The sequence below is a fragment of the Falco peregrinus genome, chromosome 3, assembly GCF_023634155.1.
Source record: "Falco peregrinus isolate bFalPer1 chromosome 3, bFalPer1.pri, whole genome shotgun sequence".
Taxonomy (NCBI): Eukaryota; Metazoa; Chordata; class Aves; order Falconiformes; family Falconidae; genus Falco; species Falco peregrinus.
In genome coordinates, this window is record NC_073723.1 from 65234388 (window position 1) to 65259069 (window position 24682).

General features: G+C 35.7%; 1 protein-coding gene across 6 annotated transcripts in view; it reads right to left on the reverse strand.

The window, feature by feature from the left end:
* Window positions 1-24682, reverse strand: part of LOC101910539 (cadherin-19) — a 68882-nt gene that overhangs the window by 40961 nt on the left and 3239 nt on the right. Inside the window, exons 2-4 of one of the 6 annotated variants that reach the window (XM_055800624.1) lie at window positions 17269-17307; window positions 16836-16927; window positions 7292-7429 (exon numbers count right to left, since the gene is read on the reverse strand). The exons of 1 other annotated variant lie outside the window; for it this stretch is intronic. The gene's annotated coding sequence lies outside the window, so the exon portion shown is untranslated. Of the gene's footprint in view, window positions 1-7291; window positions 7433-16835; window positions 16928-17268; window positions 17308-24682 lie in introns of all 6 variants that reach the window. 4 more of the 6 variants (XM_055800623.1, XM_055800625.1, XM_027789343.2 and 1 more) reach the window with 4 other exon arrangements.

The following is a 24682-nucleotide window of genomic DNA, read 5'->3' on the forward strand; positions in this document are numbered from 1 at the left end:
TGAAAAAAAGGAAAATCATCCTTCAATTAATTCATCTTCCAAATTAAGCTGGGTAATTGCATTGTGTAGCCTCAGAATAATTTGATTGGAATAATTGTATGTTTCTGCTTTCTGCTTAGACAGGGCTCATTTTAGCAGCAGCCACAGAACTGCCTGAAGGGTGCACATCAAGCCTTAGTGGCCCCGATGAGTGACAGTTGAAATAGAGTGGTGTAGATATTTTTTTTAACCTCTTCTTTCCCTCTTTCCCGACTCAGCAAAATGCCTGTAAAAATGCAAAGGTGGTAGGGTACTATGAAGAAACAGCAAAAATGTACAACTTTCTCCTTCCTGGTCAAAAGAAATCCTCTTAACTGATTTTACCAAGTCTGACATTCTTGTCTTCAATTAAACAGGCAAAGGGCAAATGCATCTTGAAAGCTGTAGGTTTCTGCATCTAGTTTCATTGCCACAATGAAAGTATTCTTTCAGAAAATGAAGGCTTTGCACAAACGGTATGCTGTTATTGACTTTTCAGTGATGTAAATTAAACTAAATTTTAGATAAAATGTAATGCTCAATTAAGAATGGTCACCTTCTATAAGGCAAAAAAGGAAAACATTGAAAATCCTTACCACATACATTTCGGGTCGTAAAACTTTACCTGGCAAAGACATTAGTGATTTTATTCCAGGCTTTAGCATTGAAGAATAACTTTTCCTACGCAGAAGCAGTCTGTTTTATGAATTTATCACATGCCAGTCAATTTGTAAAACACACTGGAAAAAAATATTTGGCTTCATTTACTTTAGGCCTGAAAAACCCATTAGCCTTTTTCCTGTCCAGGATAAAATATGAATTTATGTATTTTAAGATCATGATTTTAAAAGTAATGTTATTGATACCCATGCTTATTCAAAGGTAAATGCCATAATTGCTTAAAATGACAGACACGTTGTATAGACAACTGTTTCTTTCCTTCCAGCAATTTTACATGATGTTGAACATTATTCTGTTAAAAAGTAATCTGCATATGCATATTTAGTGAGAAAAATGAAGGAGTTCTAATAGTAAGGTATATTGAATTGCCAGTGTTAAAGTGCATGTTCCAGTTTCTCAACATTTTCTGATTTCCAACTGTAAAGCTGTAACAGTGCAAGATGACACTTGAATAGAAGGAATGTGACTTGGGTACTTTCTCATTTCGATTTTCTGTGGAAAATTTGTATTTTCTTATAGCTGCAAGAATAATATTTGTTACATGGAAGACAAGGCCAACAAAGCTCAGCTTGGCTCTCAAATAAAGCTTGAGTGAGGTTTAAAAGGCTTAAGGGCCCTGGAAAGTCTCTCTGTATAACAGGTATATTTAACACTAAACAGTAATTTCCACAGAAGCCAATCCCGAAAATGAACATTTTTATTGCAGTACTTACCAAAGGACAGACAACTCAGACAATGAAAGCTGAATAGTCAAAGGGACCTTTCTGAGGTATCATAAAGAAATTTATTTCAATCATTATTTTAAATGAGGAGACAGGTATTCAGCCTGGGCCACAGCAAATGCTTCCGTCTACCCATTAGCTGGTGTTTTGGCCACTTGTTCAACAAATTATTTCAGGTCTGTGGGCCGGTATTTCATGCAGAGTGAATGCCAAACAGGCACTCATTATCAAACTCACCTGCCAGACACCTTGTATACATATCAACATAGGGAGGGTACAGAATATGGCTACACTGGTCTATTGTTGGCCATCTTTTAGCAATACAGTCAGCAGTTAGCTATCAGCAATGAGGAGCTTAAAGAGCATAATTAATGTTTCGGTCCATTTCAGTGTCGCCTCTTTACTGATTTATGTTAATAGCCTATGATACATGGATTCAAGCATCATATCTTGGACAAACTTGGGGGAAATAAGCATTTTTAGATTTTGATGTGTTGCACATTGTTATCTGTATGAAGACTTTACCTGGGAAAATACAGATGGTAGGCAAATTATTGTAAAAATACCCCATAAAGCTATGTGGTGGACCTGAGAATTATATGTATTTCTGGTTTTCTCTTCTCTGCTGTATCAGACATACTCACTTTGCTTCTACTTTCAGGACCTTTCAAACCATATTTTCTTCCAATGTCCTCCGACTCATTTGGCCTTGAGACGCTGCCTCCAGCCTCTGGCCAGCACATGTTACCATTCCAATTACTCACTTGTGAAACAATCACCTTCTTTCTATTCCACAGACTGTAACTCATCCTCAGAAGTAGGTCTTGTAAAATATTCAGAATCAAATTTCTTATTCCCTCCTCTATTTCTAGTCTTTCCTTAAAAAAAGTCTAAATTTCAGTGTTACCTGCTTAAAGGCAAAAAAAGTGTTCACAGTGTTTAAGGTAATTCTGTGCTAAGACTGCTGCCAATCACAGTGACTAGTATTGTCTCATCATTCTCTTATACTCCTCTGTCTTTCCCTATCCATCAGCTGTCTCTTGTTTTACACTCAATTTGTAAGGTCTTTCTAAATGAAATGACCTTGTACTTTGTGTTATAATTATAATATGCAGCACAAGGGAGGATTAGTAAAAGCACAGGGCTTTTAGGTACTATAGTAATGTGCACAAATAGATAATTGTTAATAGAATAATCTTTCATTGAAAACAAAAAGACAAATATATTTTCAGAGATGAGCAAAAGAACTATCACTAATAATTTCCCGAGGGAACAAGAGGAATGGGGGCTATTGTTCTGTTCCTGTCTTATTCTTCAGGAAGTACATCTCTCTCACTTGCATTGGCTTGCAATAATAAAGACTGATACTTAGAACAGAGTAATGAGAATATCAATTGCAGTTGTAATAAACAGGCTACTTTTAAAGTACTATCTTCCTTTTACACCCAATAAAGATCATGAGTTTCCTGACTAAGAACAGATTTACCCTCTTTGCACAAAGTTGCAGAGTCCATTGTTAGGTTCATTCTAGAACCACCAAGTGACATACTGTCACCATTTGAAACTGGATATTACTTTTAGGTTTGCTGATAGTCTGACTTGATTCTGAATTTCCTTTGTTTAAATAATAGTGATTAAAGTTGAATTATGACCATGTCATTACATTACAAAACAATACCTGTTACTGCTTAGCATTGCAAGAACAACAATAGGAAAAACAAGAGATTTACAAAATACAGCCTCTGGGTTATAGTGAAGTTGGTGGAAAAAGTAAAATACAAAAAAAACCAGCCTTCTAAAGCATTAAAAAAAAATACAAACAAGAGATTACAATAAAGATGAGGATAAATTCTGGTCCAGATATGTTAGCTGAAGAATAAGGGAAAAAAAAAAACCCAACAAAACAGGTTAATTTTGTAACACACACACACACACACACACACCCCAATTTGATATAAGTAAAGCATTTTAATTAGGAGGTGATAAAATACTCAAACATGGTAACCAGGGTCATGGTAAATACTCCTTAACTAGACACCATTAGGACCATCTTGTATAAGTACTTGATCCTGCTTTATAACAGGGTTTTGAAACAGTGGCTTCTGAGAAAAACAGATCTCTCTGTCCTTAAAATTACTGATCAGAACCAAAAATGCCAGACTGAAAAACATTTCTTTTGTGGAATTTGGTGGGTTTTGCTTGTTTTAATAACATCAAGTAAACAACAACAAAGTGGATAAAATCATGTAAGCCAATCTAATTCATTAATATGCAGCTTCTGAAACATATTTCTTATCTCAAGAAGTGGCCTACCATGACATTGTTTTATTTGCAAGTTCTCTTTTCTCTATCGGTGTTGCTATAATTATAGTGAAAGTTGTCTCCCTTATATGGTGCTATCTTTAATTTTCACTTAATAGGATAAAAAAGAAAGGGTATTTGTAACTAACATCTACACACTACTGTGTTAGGAAAAGCTTAAAAGGATAGAAACCTTCATAGTTTCAACTATACATTAGTTCATTTGTACTATGTCTGTTGGCTGTTTGTCCTAGTTACATTTTATATGGCTGGCTGCTGACCAACCTCATTTCAATTGCAGTGCTGCTGCTCTATTTACCTTTCAGAAAAGACTGTATAAAGACTGTATATCGATTCATTTTCATTAACCAGTTTAGGTTTCATACAATATGGTAGACACCTAGGCTATATTACTTATAGAATTCCCAAAGAATTAATCATATGTATAACAACTAGTTTAATTAATGCATATGTATTGTGATATTGGTTTGTTGGTTTTTTGGTGTGGTTTTTTTTTTTTTATCTGTATAGAACAATGACAAAGTCTTCCAGAGTGTGCAAAGTAGTGGACTTAATCTTATTATTGCTGCTTCTTGCCATTGTTGAATTTCACAGAGAAGCAGATAATAATTTTTACAAGTTTGATGTATTAGAAACTCTTCATTTCCATTTTCATTGATTTTTAGCTGTGATTTGATATTTTGCAAACAGTACCAAGATATTTCATTATGTAAGTTTTCCATTCTTCATGTATTTTAAGTATTTTATTTGGAGGCATACTAAACCCCTAAGGAGTAAATATGGCATATTCAGCTCCAACTGTGCTGGATTTGCCCTCTGGTTCCACAGATACCTACCATCACAGACTGGCACAGAAGTCACTATTTTGTCAGTAATGTTTAACTGAGTTGATAAAGAGCAACAGTGGGAATAAAAGACTAAAATTTGCAATTTATTTTGCTATTTGAACTTAATGTTTTACTGAATATCATAGTTGTCACTGTGATTGATTGTTTGATTGATTTATTGATTTTTGTGAATGGGTAAATTTGTAAATTTTATACTAGTCCTGTTGTAGCTCAGGTCACCTTTTCTATAATTCCTCTTAGCTTATATTTATCGGTCTGATTTAGCTTCTTTATGATCAGTTTAGTGTTTAATAATGGATTAGTTTTCCCTATTGTTTGTATTGACTCTAAATATTTTGACTTTCTGGCCTTTCACACACTTTTTTAAAAATAAATTTGAACTGCTACAGCTAACAAGTATGCTGAATTTAATTTTACTGTGGCTATCAGAACTAACATCTGAAATGTAATAACGTCTTGACTCAATTAATTATAGCTGTATCAACAATAGTCTTGCTAGTCTGTTGCACAACTAAAAGCCACTATTTAACCTTGAGAAGTCTTCCTTAACACATGACTTGATGTGACGTTTGACCAAATTACATTGACTGGTAGTGCATATCAATACAGTACAGCTTCATGTATCTCCACTAGTCACTCAGCACTCCAATTGTGTGGATAGTAATTACTTAGATGTTATGAATGTAATATAAATTTCACTTCATTCTAATTGGTACATTATTTTCTCTATTTTGTAAATATGCTATCGCATAATTAGGGAAGACCTTCAAACTATTGCATAGAATTGCCAGAGTAATTATCTGTCTGTTATACAAGGACAAAATAGCTTTAGAGAAATTACTTTTTTAGTTGATTAGTGCCTTTATGCCTGTGGATTTTATTCAGTGTAGAGTTGACTGACTAGAAATCCTGTCATTCCTATTGTTTTTTAATGGTTTACTGATTATCTTTTCAGGTAGTATATTAACACACATTATCCAACTCCAGTATTTTACTAGAATATCTGTGGCACTGTAGAAAAAGCCCAGATGTCACTTCAAATGACAAAAGCCTGAGTCTTCAAAGCATGACAAGCAGTAGCCAGAAGTCTGTCCATACCAGAGATTCCAAACACCTTTTAGAGTATCAAACTGTGTTACTTATTTCTTCAAATCCTTTCTCCCATTTAAAAACTATAGGAACTGTAGGGAAAGGTAAGATAATTCTTTTAAATTAGGGGAAAGGGGTCAAATGTGAAGGATGAGATTTCCTGCAGTGACTTAAGTGCTAGAGCTGTTCCCTGTTCAGCCCACAAGCCAAAGGAGGTACTATAGAGGATGAGGTGACACATTTTGGTTTACAACCTCACACCACAGCATTTTTGGTCATTCCCATTCCTTAGTGATGCTACATTAAATGACGAGTAAACCACATTGAGAAACAGCCTTTTTCTGAGTTAAAGCCAGTGAGTATTGGTGCTATTCTATTCTTTTTGAACTTAGGCACAGAATCACAGACTGACTGGGTTTGTAAGGGACCTCTGGAGATCATCTAGACCAATCAACCTGCTGAAGAAAATTCACCTGGAGCAGGTTGCACAGAATCGTTTCAGGAAGGCTTTGAATGCCTCCAGAGAAGGAGACTTTGAGAAAGGCCTCTTTGGGAGCCTGTTCCAGTGCTGTGTCACCCTCAAAATAAAGAAGTTTTTCCTCATATTCAGATAGAACTTCCTGTGTTGCCCGTTGCCCCTTTTCCTGTGGCTGGGCACCACTGAAAAGAGCTTGGCATTTTCTTATCACCCTTAAGACATTTGTATGCATTGCTAAGATCCCCTCTCAAGTCTTCTCTTCTCCAGGCTAGACAGGCCCAGCTCTCAGCCTGTCCTGATGAGGGAGATGCTCCTGTCCCATAATCATCTTCATAGCCCTCCGCTGGACCCTCTCCAGTAGTTCCCTGTCTCTCTCAAACTGGGGATCCCAGAACTGGACACAGCGCTCCAAGTGCAGTCTCACCAGGGCAGAGTAGAGGGGATCACCTCCCTCCACCTGCTGGCCACATAAGTCCTAATGCCTCCGAGGATCCCTTTGGCCTCCTTGACCACCAGGGCACACTGCTGGCTCATGGGCAGCTTGCTATCCCCCAGGACAATGTATATCATATGTCTATATGTCATATGTCTACATGTCATATGTCCACCAGGACAACATATGTCATATAAACCTGGCTGCATAGTAGTTATTTCCTAATGGATGTGAGCATACATATGAGAAAGCCAGTCTCTTGTCTTTTTAAACTCTATTCTACCAGTAGTTTTAGAGCTGAGTAATTGATTGCTGATCTGCAGTTTGCTGGAGATATATGTAGCTGGGACCAGCTCAGTGTTTCTGGGCCTCGTCCAGCATTCCCATGTTTGACTTCCTTTAGGTCACTGCTGCCACTGCTGTGACTGTGGACAAAGATTCTCGTGATTTTGGAAACATGAAATCACTGTTTCACTGTGATGTGTCATATAACACGGAGCTGGAAGTGCAGCCTCAAACACTTCCGTCATGCTGAAGACAGAAGGAGACCCAAGTCTTTTCATTGCAATTCCTTTGAGCTTCTTTACAAACAGCCTGGTGAAGATGGCCCAACCCATCCAAAAAGTCTCTGGGTACAAAGAGAGAGTCATCCACACCATTCCCATCAACAGAACAGAGTGTGTGGGGAAGGATAACCTACTGGTGGCCAGGACTCTGTCAGACTGCTTTTGTCCTGCAGAGGTGACCTTTGAGAACGCTGGTTAAGGTAAGCACTGTGTATGGATGGAGCACGATATTACTGTAAACTTTCCCTGTGAGTGCTTATGTTGTTGTTTTTCTGCTGGAACCAAGATAATAGTCAAATTAAATCTGGAACATCAGGAAGTGATAAAGAAAAATTAAAGATTTCTTTTGGAGTCAACTGAAATCCCCCAAAAGGGACTAGCAGTTATCACTGAGAATGTCACAGTGACACACACAGAACTCCAGCAGATTCCCCAGAGGTAATTAAACCTTTAGGATTTTTTCCTGGTTGGTGTGACACTTTCACATCTTTTGGAAGCATACCTTTTCCACATGTAATTAACCACAAAATAGAAGTTATTCAGTGAATAGTTTCATAGACAAAAAACACAGATATTCCTACTTCAGTTTCTTGTAAGGAAGAAAAAGAAAGGAAAACTTAACTAGGAATATCTGTGTCTCCTGTCTAAACATGGGTAACTTAATGATTGTGTTTATTTTTCTCAGACTATTTTTCTATACATCCTACTTCTGTCCAGGTGCTTCCTAGCTAAATAAAAATTGAAATGCTTACCTGAGGACTTAACTTTATGAAAAATTGTGTTAATTTTCTACAGTCATTCAATACCTTCAGCAATTTTATTCTGATGAAAAAATCAATTTAGTAAACAGATGCTGAGATGCTAAAAGATTCAGTTATGCCAGTAGTTGTGGTACATACACTGCTCTTTACACTAGAAATAAGTAATTGTTTAGTTTTAATTGTAGCTTTCCTTAACTATGACTATTATTTATTTTTAAGAGAGTTTGCACTATAGAAAATTATGACTAAGCCCATATCTTTTAGCATAAACATTTTTCCGATTAAAGAGTCTAACACACATACACAGTAAAAACCGAAATTCTTGCCTTCTAGCATTTGCTTTTTGTTGTCGAGAAGTAGCAAATCCAATTATAAGATGTTTGATTCACCGGGTAAATCCTACTGGAACATTTTCGGCTCTGCAGGATACCACTCAGTACTGAAGAACTACTTGTCATCATAATGATGTAAAGGACCACATTCTGTGATTCACATTTGAAACTGTTTGCCAAATGATTTTCAGGAAGGCACCTTATAAAATGCCCCAAAACTCTCTTTAGTATTTAGATTCCTTTTTTATTATTATTATTTCATAATTATTCTTTGCATACCTTAAAACTAATAATGCAATGAATTCACCTTTGCCATGTTTTTTTGAGGAGATTTAATTCCTCCAAACATGAAACTCCCCAGGATAAAAAGAAGCTTCAAGATTTCAGTTAAGTAGATGCTTTTTGCTATAATTTGACTTTTTGTTAAACTGGTGGTTTTGGCTTCAGAGTCAATTTTCTTCATAAAATGAGGCAAATCAGAAACACCCTTAACTGAGCTCATTCGGTCTATGTTAATGAGAAATCGGACTGAAATCAGACTCATATGTTTACATTTGAGGAAACATACTAGGACTCATTTGTAAAGTCAATAAATAATCACAAAAACAGTCTCTCACAAGCACTGAAATAAACCATACTCCCACATAAAAAAAATAATTTTTCTTTTTTATTTTCATTAACTCACTTTGTGTCTGTTTATTAATGAAACACATTAAGGTAAATAAAGCAGGGAATAATTACTTTTAAGAGTATTAAGAGTTTTTATTATAAGCTATAAAATTTGCTGTGATATATAATAGAGTTTAAAGATAAAATTTCAATTCATGGACAGACATCTCTTGCATACATACATACATGCACTCTGTGCACCACCACAGAGGAAGTCAGTTGGAAAAATGCTGAAAGAATGCACTTCCCTCAGAAAGGTTACAACAATATCAGGTAATAAAGGGTAGAATTTGCCTGCCATTTGATAGAGACAACAAACTGAAGAGCATTTGTATTTTTCAGAATAGTGAGAAGTACAGATGGAAAATACCTAATTGAAAACTTGCTAAAAAATTAATATTGTTTCTTGCCTTTTTATTCTCTTAGTCTAGTTTTCAGCTGATGAATCTTCCATCACTTCCTGCAATAAACAGGAATAATAAAAATAAACAAAATAACCTCATTTTTGGTTCTGCTTAGGTCTCAATGAGCAAAGGGTCATCTCTCCCTTATTCCTTTTTTTAATATTTCACTGTTCTGCTCCACTACCAAGAATATATCTTATCCTATTTCTTCACTCATTCTATCAATGATGTTAAAGGCTAATATCCTTTTTTTTTTATCTGTCTCATATACCAAAGATATATTAATCAAATGCAGTTCCTATTTGATTTCATTAAACTTTGTAAGCATTTTCCAGTCACTGAAGTATTCAGAACAGGATAGGAACAGAGCATTAGATCATCCAGGCAAAATAAAGGGTGTTGTATAATCAGTTTCATGTAGAATATTTTAAAAAAAGGATTTCTTCTCTTTTATGTTCTGTTTCAAGGTGTGGAATAAAATATTCCAGGTATAGTTCAACAAACCCCATCAGATTTGCAAAAGATGCATATTTTATTATTTTTTTTTAATCAAATCATTTTATGAGAGTTATTTAAAAAAAATCTTAAAAGAGGAATGATTTTTCAGGCTGTTGCATCTTCCAACAATTCTTGACTTGAAAGCCATTTCTATAGGATCTGAGTTACTTCAGACCCTTCTGATATTTCTATACTCTAACATAACATCAAAGAATAGTTTCAGTTAAAAAAAAAAAAAAAAAAGGAAATTTAAAAATCTAAGTTGCATAGTATCTGGGACCTAGGTTTTGGCACTCTTCATAGTCAAGTTGCCTGTTCTTCCTGTGATATATCAAAGCATAAATTTTGTCTATTACTTTCATGTTTATCCATAAAATGAAGTTCCATTTTTCCCCATTTCCAGGGGAAAATACTGTTTATACTTCCATTATCATTCAACATAGTCCTTACCTCAGATCAAATTAAGATCTCTTGAGACATCCTTATGAATTACAAGACTTCTGACTGAAAAATCCATTAATCAGAAAGTCAGGATTTGTGTTAAAACTTGCCTTTGTAAAATTGTTGAGGTTGTAGTGTGTTGTTGGGTGATTTTTAATGTATTATATCTATGTATGAAGTAGCCTTTGAAAAGTTCCTAGCTATTATTTCTGCCTTGAACATCCACAGATACTGCTGGTAGTATGCTGCCTTTTTCACACTTGTTTATCTCAGGTCCTTAAACTCTGGTCATTCTTTAAGTGTATTACATTAATTTAGAGAGGGGAAAAAAAAAAAAAAAAAAGTAGTGAGAGCAGTGGAAAATTGGATTAAAAATCCAACATGTTTAAAGACTTCACGGTAACCCCCAAAATTCAGCTGATACTATTTCAGCTAATTGTTGTTGTTAGTTGATAAGACTCACACTCTTGATAGAAGAAAACCAGACTTACTGTTCTCTTTGAAGCTGGTAAAATATTTTGCTTTTTCTCCATATTTTCTGTTCTATGGGAGTTTTTTTATTATTATTTTTTATTAATTCTTTCCTTTTTCAACCAGTTTTTACCTTATTACAACATGATTCTTACTCTTCCTAGCCTACATTGAATCTTTCTCACTGAGAAGCTGAGGCACTGAGGATCCCTCCCCACTTTTTTCCCATTCTTCATTTTAAAAAAAATTCCTGTTTGCATCTAAGATTGATGAGCTACCTACTTATCTATCAGTTCCGTCCCCACTACTCTGACTCATCTGCAATAACAGTTTATTGCATCTTTATCCAAGTTTTTTACCTCTATTTAATCTTCATCTGTCATTATCCCCTCGTTACCTGTGTGAGCTTTTGTTGCTTCTCTGTTCAATGGTATCTCTCAATCAGACCTCTCTGTACAGTTTTCTTTTGATATTTTGCTTCATAGAAACCAATTGTAAAAACATAAATTGTGCTGTATTATATTGTTGAGCCAGGGTCCCTGTGAGACATTCAGAGGGTAATTTTGCCTATTTCAAGAGCGCTTATGTGCTTAGAAGTCTTAGCTTTTATATCTCCAGCTGAGCGGACATCCTCAGTACTTTATGAATTACCAGAGTCAAAATGCACAATCATACTCAATATTTTTAAACTTCATCAACTACCTTTTTCTTTCACTCAAAGAAGCTTCTTAACCCAAAAAGAAAGTGGAGGAAAGAGGCAGAAATAGGAGGAGTTCACACTAAGAGTAAACCGTGGCTAGGGTGACTTTAATAGGCTAGGAATCATGATAAGTGTTAAGTGACAAGAAGTGACAGGCTAGGAGAGCCTGGTGTTTAAAATGCACGACTAGATTTTCATGCACTCATTAGGAAAGAAAGAAATGAGACATGGAGTCAGCCCTGAATTGGAAAGAAGCGCCAAGTGTGTTGTGCCAGGGGCTTTTCATTCCATGGGAGACATTCACAGGATTAATTGACTCCTGGTCTATGCACACTGCTGTACAGCAGAGCTGTGGAAACCAGCCAGCAAGTCTTTTGCACATTTCGATTTTCTCCTCAACTTTAAGAGTCAGACTTACCTAAAATCTATAGGTATAGACAGTTTAGCCTAATTGAAATTGCTCAGGAATATTACTTCTTGAATGGTTCTGTGTCCTTTCAAGTGATATCTGTAGGAGCTGCAGAAATTCAATACAAGAGCCCCATGTCTGGTAGAAAGCAGGAGAGCACTCTGTTAAGTACTCACCTAGTTGTTTCCAAAGAATATAAAAAACACCAAAGGCTGATATTGGTGCTGTGACATCAGTGCAGTGTGTTGCATGGTCAAAGTAGTTTCTCCAAAACAGAGGCAGCAAAATAATAGATTAAGAAAATTATATCAGTTACTACTATCAGACCTCGATGGTGACATGGCACAACACATAACACCAAAAGAAGCTTTGCAGTCGAGAAAGAGGCAGATTTATGGAAGGCAGAAGTAGTCTGAGAAGATTTCAAAGATCCATGAAGAATTGTGTTGACAATCAGGAAACAGAAAGCTTGAGAGTTGAACCAAGGAAGAAACATGAGACCTTTGCAAATAACAAACTTAACCCCAGATGATGCATGTTTGAAGAGATAACAGCTCCAGAAGTTCTGTGGGTTTGTTTTATATAAGAATGTGTAAAGCTGAACTATTAATTTCCTGAATAGATTTTCTGAATAAGGAAACAAAGTAACAGGGTGAAGAGTGAAAGAACTAAAACCAAAACCAAACAACAACAAACTAAATGGAATTTAAAAGTATATTATGGACAAAATTTCCTTTCTACAACTAATTTCATACCATTATCTGTATTAATTTTCTTAAATAGAACCAACCATATAATTGCCAATGTTTGAGTTTGGAAACTCACCTATAAAAATTAGAGACTTACAGAGTTTAGTTGGCAAAGTATGACCAGGACTAATTCTTTCATCACCATTTCAATACATTTTGTTGCTAGTTATATCTGTAACTTTTATATGTCTCTGTAAATTCAGCTGGCAACTCATAGACAACAGCAGGAAAAGCAAGCATGGACTGTATTCCGCATGCCTCACTGCATTAATTACTATGTTTGTGAGAAGAGTCGGGGGTGGGAGTTTCCTCTATAAAGTAGTATTTTAAGAAAATCCCAGGATTGGAGATAGGTCTATATTTTTGTGAAATTGATGCGCAAGGCTTTAGGTACTTCTTTCAAATTTCATCCCTTTACAGTGGCTCACAAAAATTTGTAGTGAAGAAATAGGACTTTGAAGTCCATTGAAATGAGTGGTACTTTTAAAACTACTTCTTGGCCTTGGATCTGGCCATTGGCATACTTGTTTTGTAGACATTTCTTTTCCTTCATCAAGCTTGAGAGCATTCTCTGGTTTTTATGCAGCTGAGTGGATAATTTCAATGCATATAAACATATGAATATGTATGAGCTCTTATGAGCTCTTGAAGATGCCATGGTTCACTAAATCAGATTGTTTAAATTTGCCCCAACCACGTAAGTTCTTCCAAAAGAAATTACTGAAATAGGTTTCTATGGATATCTCAGTTATTTAAAGCTCGTTTCATCCACATAATTCCCCTTTTTACAGGAGTCTTTCAGAGTTTCTGACTTTAATTCATTGCAAGCCAGCTGAAACTGGGAAGTCCATAAAGTTGCCATAGTAACTGAATGGACAAAGGCTTAATTCACTAGTTTATATAAGCCAGAACTCATATCCTGCAGATAGTAATGGTCTTAAATTATTTAGGTCTATAAAGTCCACTATTAATGGATTATATATATATTTAATAAATAGGTGTCAGTTCCTTAGTTAGTGAAAAATGGTCTTTGATTGCCCCATGCTGTCTCAAAAGTAGTTGTATGTTGGGTAGTAAGCCAAAGCCAATCAAAAAGTCAAGGGGAATGAAAAGGAACAAGAAACCAGCATATGGTAACATCTTTCCATCTTGAGAGGATATGAATTATGTTATTTATTTATTAAGAGTTTATTTTTTAAAAATCCCAACACTGAGCTGTTAAACTCCACAAAGTCAATGTGGATTTAACAGTAAAGAGTACAGCACATTTTGAAATTTGCAATCTAATGAAAACAACGGGACAGAACTCAATTGTTATTGCTCCAAGCCCATGGACAGAATTTGCAGTGACACTGCTCAGGTAACAAGATAGATGTGGAAAAGCAAGACTCAAGGAGAAATCTCTTGAAGAATGTTATGAATCACCTCGTTTTGTCATCGGCAGCATGATTTATTTAGGGGCACTGCATTCTTTTGGATTAAAAAAAGTGTGACATAGCCAATGGTTATGCTGGGTGGTGTCAATATGGATGTCCCAAAATTAAGCAATAATATATATATATATATATATATTGCTCAGTTCAGACAATTCCCCACTTCTCAACTTCTTGTTCATGAACCAAAAGTCTTTTACTTTGAACTGATTTGAGATTATCCATTAACTTTGAGAACAATAATGTGGATAACTGGCTAGCTGAAAAGGGTCACATAGACATAGTCCAGCTGGCTGGACAAAAATGCACATCGCTCTCAGCTTATCTGAAGTAAAGCAAAAATACACTATCCTTGGCTGTTCTTGTTACACAGTATCAGGAAGATCGTGGTGGGAAAAGAATGTTACAGGTGGGAACAGATAACTACAGAAGAGAAACTAGGGGCGGTCTTGGTATTTAGGCAACTAACCAATAATGAGCTTAACTTTTGTAATATGTATGAGCTAATTATAACAAGGCATAAAAGGTGACTGTAAGGTAAAATAAATGAAGTCTGCTGATCACTCATATTGAGTGACTGTGTCTTCCCTCCGTCGCGACACAATAACTTTTTCTGTCTGCTTGACTTTGCCTTCTTTCCCCAAACTTTCTGCTTTATGCAACATTTAGCAATTGGGCAGATTAAAATCGTAAACCAGGCCTGCTGCACTGCAACTTTCCTAAACAGCATTGGTAAATATTATAATCATCATAAACATTCTTTGGGAACTTTGTACTAGTAAATGGATTGGGACATTTTCATCATCAAATCTACCTATAATTTCAATATCTTAGAGAACAATTCTATATAATTTAATTCCCTAGATTAATGAATTCTATAGCTCTTTTTTCATGATATTCCTGAGTACATCAGTTATTCATTTTAATCCTGCAAGCATGAAGAGAAGAGCCCAGGTGGGAATTGCCACTACAGCTTTATTGTATTTTATGTTGATTTCATTCTTTTCTTGCATTTTAATTCTACTGCCAGTTTTCAGCAAGATGTTGAAACTAAAAGTTTCCCCTGCACATTTAATTCAAAGAGCAGATTGACACCTATATTTCTCCCTGGATGGGATTCCACTGCTCATCAGGCGATCAGACTTTATAACTAGATTTGTATTTTGTGTCATGCCAGCCATCTCCTATCATTCCAGGTGGTTTAGGTCCTTTTATAGATTCTTGCCCAGGATGTATAAATACTGGATAAATGGCATGAGGCAATAGGATGTGGAAAACCATTCAGAGAAATAAAAAGCAGATTGTTAACAAAAGTGAATGAAAACAGGGAATAGTTAGATACTCCACTATCATAAATTTATTTTGTTGTCACATACAACAATAAAAGGGTTGGTGTGTTTTGTGATTTTAGGTTTGGTTTGTTTTGTCCAGGAACCTCTCATGAGCTGTGAAATAGCATAGGTTGCTGCCTTAATGACAGGTTTACTCTCGTCTCCCTTCTCCAATCTCCATTACTGTTCAGCACATTTTGACTTTTTAGAGATCTCTTATGGAAAATGTTTTTTTATAAGAAGATGTTCTATAATTCAGGATTTATGATATAAAATTTACTTGTAAGGGGGTTTTTCACACACATACACACACACACACACAAAAAGCTGTTACACAGCATACAAAATTTGTATTGTGTGCGTTACAGCCTATGTAGCTTTTAACTTTAAAGAACATATCTGTCTGTAAATCAGTGCTTAAATCACAGAAATATATTTAACTGCTTTCACAAAGGACATCACCTACCAGTGTGATGAGTGGAAGGGTATTTTCTTATGCAAGGTGTTTGTAAAATACAGAGGTGTTCTCAACTACCTTGGGTTGAAACTTCATTCAGTAGTGCATCATATTTCCACTGGTGCTTTGCTTCACTAGTGCTTTGTTTAAAAAAAAAAAGCCTAAATTTAAAGTATTTAGACAACCAGCTGAAAATTTATGAAGAGACAAACTGGGATTACTCTGTGGTCTTACTGTTTTGCCGTAGAGAAAGATGTACAAAAGAGCACTAAAAATATTTTATTCCTGAGTTCTTGCTGTTATTACCAACAACTGTCAGCCAGGAAAGTAAATTCTGTACATTTCCCTTCTTATTTTCCTTCAAATTACTTTTGTGACCTCACTGCCCTTAACTGAAATATGACTCAAAATGTACGTTGCTAATGCTGATTATGTTATTGTACTATTACACCCTTGCAGCCATGCAGGAACAAAGGAGTAGAAATGGGATGCAGTATTGGCGTGGTGCAATGAAATCTTAGGCACGGCACAGAAATCCCCCTCTCTGGGAAGGGGCCAGGGTTGTTATACATGTTAAGACCAGTGGTATAGCAATGTGAAAACAAAAAAAAAAAATCCCAACTGGATAGGAAGTATGATTATTCTAACTAATAAATAAAGTTGTTTCAAGCTTTCTTAGTAGAGCATGACAGTAAGCTCTACTCTGTAGAGTAACCAATAAATCTAATGTGCTGACTGTACTCACTGCTGAAGTAGTCCTAAGAAAGGTTAGGTAAAACTGAAGGGAACAAATGTATGAAACATTCACTTACAACCTCCAAAAGAAAAGAGGTGGTACGTCAGCTGGAACAGGGAGTAGGTAAGGTATTTTAGAGCTTCTGAATTTGTCTTTTGGGATGTCTTGCCATTTTCCCTACCCGGTATCAGGTGAGTTTTACAGAATGTACACAGTAATATTTAAAATAAATAAAAATAAAAATAAAACAAACAAACATCTGCAAGTGTCTTGAAAAAAAAATTTACCTTGAAGAAACAGTTGAACTCTGAGATGTTTCAAAGTTGAAAAATTCCAAGCTGATCAAAATCTCTGAAATGCTTCAAAGGAGTATCTTTCTCTGTTAAAGAGAATCAATCAGAAGGAAAAAAATATCTAGTTATCTCATACAAATCCAATTAGTTCATACAAAGAGGAAAATCAGGCATTTTTATCTGTGGATTACACCACTTGATGTTGTTTTTTTGAATATTGATATCAGACTGAATGCTGAACTATTTGCATCTAGGATCAAAAAGAGACCAAAAAGGCTTTGTGAAAAGACAATCTTAATGCAAAGCATGATCTATTATGAGGATCGTTGTAATTAGGTCTATTCGGATTTACAACAGCATCTTTGTAGAAACAGCAACTGATTCAGTATACAGGCCACATAATTAATCTACAAAGAAAGCACTTCACCTTGAATTCACTTCCATTGGCTCGTCTTAGAATATCGTTCTGTATAAAAAAAAAAAAATCAGTTCTTTTTGTGCTAAGTGGTAAATGAACTGTAAGAAGTCCCCTTTTACCCCCTCAGAAGCATACTCTTCTGCAATCCTCTTACAGGATAGTTTGTAGTTTATAGCTTATAGTTTAACCTAAGCTTTTCCAGTAACACCATGACTTTAGGCTGCCTTTTTTCTCTCTTCTGACACCAGCTACTTTTGTTACCCCTGGTCAGCCCCTGTTGTTGTTTGAACACAGAAATCATGTGCTATGAACTGAACAAACTGGGGGGGGGGGCATGAGGGGGAGTAAAGAAGAGGTTTCTGCCAAGTTATTTACTACTTGTACAATAAAGGAGAAGGTTTGAAGGGAGAAAATGCCTGATAGGTAGGAGAGTGACTGGGATGCTTACAGAATGTTTATGACTTCAGCTCCTTAGTAAGGATGGTACTGTTTCTTTTCAAGGTTAAGGCTAATCTCTTCATGTTGCAGGGTTTTTTCTTGTATAGTGTTCAGTCTGTTGAGCACCTTAATACAATATCAAAGAACTACTTCCAACCTCACCACATCTAAATCTACATGCTTGTTCCTCTTTAGAATGCTTAGACAGTATCTCCAAAACAATGGGGGTTTTCTGTGTAGGAAGCATAGGGATGAAAAGAAGTGAAAGAAAATTAGCATTTCAAGATAATGCCTTTTGATAAGATTTTAGCACAAATTTGTAACTGATACATAAATATCACAAAGATTTTCTCAATACAAGAACCAGTGCAACACAGAAAGGATTTGAAGCTTAATCACTTTACCCATCTGAAAATCAAGATTCTTCCTTGCTTTCTCACTCTTTACAGAAAGAGGTCTTTGATTGGGTTGAGTTTAATGGACTAAATTGAACTCCATAGATTTTGCCTAAGGTTATCAGCAAATGGCAAATTAATCTCAAAATGTGGTAAAAGATTCACATGCTGTAATTGTAACCTGCAAGAAGGTTACAACAGAAATATGTTATAATTTATATTTTTTTTCTTTATTACAGATTTAGAAATGGGAGAGTTATAGGGCATTATGAATACTGGAAAACAAAACATAAAGGAAATACATACACAGTTACTGCATTTTTAGAAGTATTACAGAAGTTCAAAGTGTAAAGTAATTTCCAGCACTAAAAAGGATGGGGTTTTAGCACTCCGTTAGTATCATTAGTGGACTATTGCTGTACAGCCAGGTTGTGGCCTTGTACATGATCAAAAAAAACCCCAAACCTTCATTTGCAAATTAAGGAGCTTATATGTGATTTAATGAACATGCTATCAAATAATTTCCTTTTTTTAATGTATGTTGTTTATTTTTTAAATAAATTGTAAATACTGGTGAATGCACAGACCTTCATGTAAACTTACCAATACGTATCTATACCTAGCTATCAGATGGAGAAGTCTTGAACATCTAAAGCAATTACTGTTGAGGTATGCCCACTAAAAATCTTTACATCATTGTGACTTCAGTGCAAGATACTGAATGAAACTTTTTTAAAAAACAAAAATTTGTTTCTGTGACATTTTATGACCATCGCTTATGAATATGTTGGTGTTTAAAAATTGAAATGGTGGATTTTGCATGTGAAAACCATACAGTTTAGCATTTTAGTTTTTCAAAACTTGAAAAGTGTTGTTTTTTTTCTTTAAATCATTTCCTGTCTTGAGAGACGTATGTGAGAATATAGAATTTAAAATTTGAATTTTAAAATTTATTTTTAACTAATTGTGAACATGATACAATACAGGGCAAGACTGAACAGGTTGATACTAATAACACTCCTGTGATTTGTCAGCAGTGCAGCTGCAACCTCATGCGTTTGTGGTGTGAGTGGCAGCAGGGCCGGGCTGGCTCAGCATCCCCCAGTTATCTCCTTCCCCCAGCCTCGGGAGGCAGCAAGCCATCAGCATTGCTGAGGCTGTCACCTCCCTTGCATCAAGCAATCAATGTGTCTGACGGGCAAATTCTTTACATTGTGTTTTACACAGATGAACTTGCCACCACTTGACAGACTTCCAACCTTTTACACCTATTAAGGGAGGAAACAATAATGCTGTCCTCTTCTCTCTAGGGTTTTCTGTATGCTACCTCTGACTGTGTCCTAAATTAATCAAGAAATCAATTTGCAGCCTCTCTGCTCAGTTAAATCAAACTTATTCACAGTTTCTGCTGAGTAAAAAACATCCAGGGCTTCTACACAGGTACCTGCTGTCACTTTGACAAGTTGTATCAGAGCCTTGGACAAAGTTACAATGTCCAAAATGTTTAATTTTCCTCTTTTTTTCTCTTCCTTTTTTAGCTTTACGTGTTGCTTTTTCACTGTTTTAATACATTACCTTTACAAATACTAATTTTGTGAATTAATCTATTCCTAGAATCATTGCTTGCTAAATACAACTGCTAAACGAGGTAGAAAAAATAATGTTATTACCAGAAGAACAGAACATAATACAGTACAAAGTTCCTTTTTATTGAAAAATCACGATTACAACATGAAATATTACAGTGTTTATTAGGGACTTCTAGATATTATAGGCCTGCTAATAACCTAAGGGTTTAATTTTTTTCCACGTCTGTGAATGATTATTCTTTATGGCACAGATAGAATTTTTGTTTTAATAGTACAAAGCCTAAGGCTCACATGTTTTCTTAAAGCTGCAGTTATTAATTAAAGCATCTGAAAGTTAAAGACCTAGTGTAATGTGCCTGTGCAGGCCTCTTCAATAGTCAATGGAAAGAGAAAGGCATCTGAGTTTTACTGCTTTGTAAGAAACATAACTAACATATGCAATCTAAATCACCCTCTTTCTGTCCAGAGAGGATTTGGACAGTTAACCTCAGCTAATAAACAGGCCAGATGAACTGCATTCTTAATCTTATTGCCATCCCCACAGAAATATCTTATTTTTGAGAAAGTTCTTTGACTTCTGAGTTCATCTTCATATTAGTGAAGATCAAGATACGTCTTATTAAATATGTTAGCACCGATTTACACATAGGTGTATAGCTCAAAGTTCCTCTGTTAGATATATTTTTCATTTTAAGTAGAGATAGACGATTCCAGTAAAGGAATTCAGACTGAAACAAAGATGTTTCACAGATTAACTATCTTAAAATAATGTTTGAAATTCACATAAAACACATTATTTATCTTCTTGGAACTATTTTGAATTAGAATATAAGTACTTTATAGAAACCATTTGTCTCTAGATTGGACTAGAGGAATAATATTATCCAATGGAGTTGACATTTCTTCATGTTTTCCAGTATATTAAAAAAAAAAAAAAAATCTTTATGAAATTTTTTCTCACACATTTTGAATCCCTACTTAACACAGTTGATTACCAGAATGCTTTTCCTCCATATGATTACTATGATCGATATGATCATAATGTCATACTATTATGGTATACTATCATATCCAAATAATAATTACTATGGCATAGTGCAGAAAGAAACGTGTTTCTTTTGAAAGTGAAAAAAATATCAAAGCAAAACTAAGTTTTCTTTATTTCCTCAATTTATAGTTTTTGGTGATTTTGTCGCGTACATATTAAACCTTTCACATTTTTCATGCATTACACAGGTGAATACAATTTCAGTCTTTTACTGACATCAGTTCACTCTGCAATGGGTTTTGCTATGTGAGCCTGTAGGCTCATCTCGCCTCCCTGGTTTAGATATAATGAGCATTGCTCTAACATACCCAGATTTAAAAAACAGAAAGCCTACACACAGTTAAAAATTCCTAGAAGTCTAAAGTTGCTGTCAGTCAGTAGGAAGGCCACTGAATTTGTTCCAACAGAGTTTATCTTCAGAATTCCTCCTGAAATAGTATACTTTTTACTGTTTCCCTGATATTTATGGTTAATACTCAGGACTACAGTCTATCATTTTTATGATGCAGCACTTTTTGCTGTGCTGCCTTGTTTTCATTTGAAACAAAATGGACTTAATCAGTTTATAGTAGATCAGACTTAAACAGTATTTCTTCACTCGGAAATCAGCTTTTATTCTGGAGAAGCTATCTATCAGGGATAGAAAAAGGAAAAAAAAAAAAAAAAAGAACAAAAAAAGGCAAACCACAGAACAAAACCCCCAATGGATAGAAAAGTAAAAATCCATTATTCATGACAACTTACCAGTTATTCACATTTTTGAATTTATATTTCAGTTTCTATAATATATCTAGAAAATGTCATTATACATTCATATTTCAGACTTTCTTTGAATGCTTCATATGTGCAACAAACTCGTGCTATTATGCACTATATTTGGGGGTAAGTTCTTGCTTTAAATTTTCTTTTCTTCTGAGACGATAGTTTTGTTTGTGGGAAATAACCATTACCTACTCGGAAAAAACTTTTTTTTTTTTTTTTCATGTAGCTTAATTCTTGGGTTTCGTTTTAAGAACTCAGTGTAATAGGACCTTTTTGTTTGGTTTTGTTAATGCTGAGCTGCTAAGAACAGGCAGTTACTTGTCTCGGTCGTTCAGGTGGTGGTGGTGGAACTACCTACCTCTGCCCACCAAGAGAGGATGCTTCAGGATCTGGCCTTGGGTTAGTACCTAAAGGGGGGGCTCAGACTCCTAGCAGTGCTGCTCTATGTTAGCTGCTCCTACTGATGTATCTCTTGAGAAACTTGGTACCTGTCCATATGTGCATGGTTGGGCCTGGCAGTGCTAGGATGTGAACCCCACTCCACAGGGGAGCAGCCCTGTCACCAGAAAGAGCAAAGCACCTCAGCCACCATCAGCCTCCCCATGGCTGTGGGAGCAAGCCCACAGGGGCTTGGCCACAGCCACAGCCATGTCCATGGGCTGGTGCAGGGTGCTGAGGAGATTTGGGCAGGGGATCCCAGGCAGATATTGCCTGTGGAACCAGTAACTGATGGGGTTGGGGTCACTCAGGGAGAGTCCCCAGAGGTACATGGAGGAGAGACTCCAGGGGTATTGAGGGGAGAAATTATTTGGGTAGATGTGGAAGGACTCTAAGAAGGAACCAGAGAGACTCCAGGGACCCCCACGGCGCCACGCCAGGCTGTGCACCACATGGTAGGGACTGCTGTGCTGAGCTGCCTGGTCTTCCTCCTGGAGGCCACCATGTCTGCACACACACACACACACACACACACCCACACACCCCAGATCAAGGGAGTAGTATCACTTGTAAAACTTATAGTTTTTTTCAAAATGCTCAGGCATCTGAGTCCATTCAGTCTCTACATTGTCAAATTGTCTTAAACTGTGACAGTCTTTGATTCTAGGCTCTGTTTTCCCTCAATCTTTAAGTGGAAAAAAAAAATCTTTTCCTAAGTTGATCACTTGAAAAAATAGCTGAGATAAAGAAATGAGTAGAATAATATTACATGTTAGGCACAAGAAAATGGGTCTAATTTTGTAACATTTGCACACTCTTCAAAGTGCATATATGAAAAGCTGAGCAATCAGCACAGTTTATCTCTATGTGACATTTCCAAATGCTATTTATACATTTCATGGGTCAGTCTTTTATGAAAATAGCAGTGTATGCCAGCTATCTAATGATCTGGCATTTGAAACCAATTCAATTTATATGTTAAAATTGATGTTAGGGGAAAACCAATACACTTACCACATTTTCATTCTGTAAGTCTGGTTGTCATCTTAATTTGTCTGGAAACGTCTTTTTATTTTCCAGGGGTATCTCATGGGATATAAAGTAGTATAAATCATTCTAGCTCATCTACCACTGGAAATTACCGTCAAGGGTAAATTTTGGTCCAGCCTATATATATATCACAGTGATACATAAAAGCAGCACCAGCAATGCCCTTAATATTCTCCAACAGCCGTCTGCATCTCATGGAGAAAAGCAGAGTGAGAGATCAGCTGTTTGAAGATGAACAGGGCAGTAATTGAAACTAACACTATTTCCAATTTGTTTGCAAAGATGTGAGGGGGTGTAGTTTGCACTGTATTGGCACATGTCCTCCTCTTCCTTCATTCTTTCCCTCGAGTTTTCTGCGAACTCCATGGGAATCTGAGACACCTGTAAAGGGTGTCATGAGCATGACCCATTGTCATGGCTCATGGACCCTTAGACAATGGTGTCTTTTTGTGTTCTTCACTGAAGGATGAAAAAGAGGAGGAATTTGCACCATTTGGAGAAAAATTATCCCATTTCATATCACCTCAAATGTCATGGATTATCAAAAGGTAACCAAAGTTAGGACTAATAGCCTGAGTCCATCTTCTCAAAAATACATGCAAATACATCAAGATGCCACGGAGCTTCTGTAGCAGTTTGCACATTCATACTCCTTATGCCAGTATGTAACACAGAGCATGGTTTTGTGTATGGTAATGTGTACTTCTACGACTTTTTTCAATAAATTTCAAAAAATATGCGGAGATAATTTAGAGTATTTTGTATTATACAAATTCTTACATCTTGCTGTGTTATGATTTTCTCAGCTTTTATTTATGAAGTTTGTTGTCAGTTGGGTTTTTTTGTGGTTTTTTGTTTTGTGGTGGTTTTTTGTTTGTTTGTTTGTGGTTTTGTTTGTTTGTTTGTTTTTTAATTTCAGAGTGTTTCAAATCATCCAGGAATCACAGACTAATGATTTTACAAAGATTCATATATCCTTGGGGTTTGGCTCCTCTGTTTAGCCATCATGGATAAAACTCTTAGGAAGTGAGCTCTGTTCACTTGATGTGGTTCATCCAGTGAACCACAATCTGTTTACAAAGCGATATAAGACATAGCTCCTCATTTCACCTCCTGACAAATTCTAGTTTGGATATTGAGATGTCATTTAACAATTTAAAATTGTTAAAGAGACACTAAATAAATACAGTTTTCTTTGCAAAGTCTTTTCAGTTTTCTTTGCAAAGTCTTTTGATCCCTTTTTTTTTTTTTTTTTTTTGGTTGTTTTTTGTTGTTTGTTTTTGTTTTGGGTTTTTTTTCTGGCCAGTTTTGACAGATGGCATTATCTCACTTCAATTTATGAACACAGGAGGGAAAAATTTACCATGTTGCCATGTAAATTGTTCCCCACATAATCACCATTCTGAAAAGGTTCCCTACAGGGAAAGGAGTGTGTAACTATAGTGTCTTCACCATTTTCCAAACATTGTCTCTTTAAATCCCTTTTAATTTTGGTAATCTCTGTATTTAAACATAAGTCATCAGTTTGGCTACACCATCAGAATGTTAATAATGAGGAGCCACAAACCTTTATGTTGCATATAATAGATGCAATGCATAGAATGAGGGCAAGGTATTTTAGATATTGATTAATATAACAACAAAATATAATATTGCTTAATGTAGTTGTAAAAGCAGCCTTAAACAGATTTTTTCAAACAAAA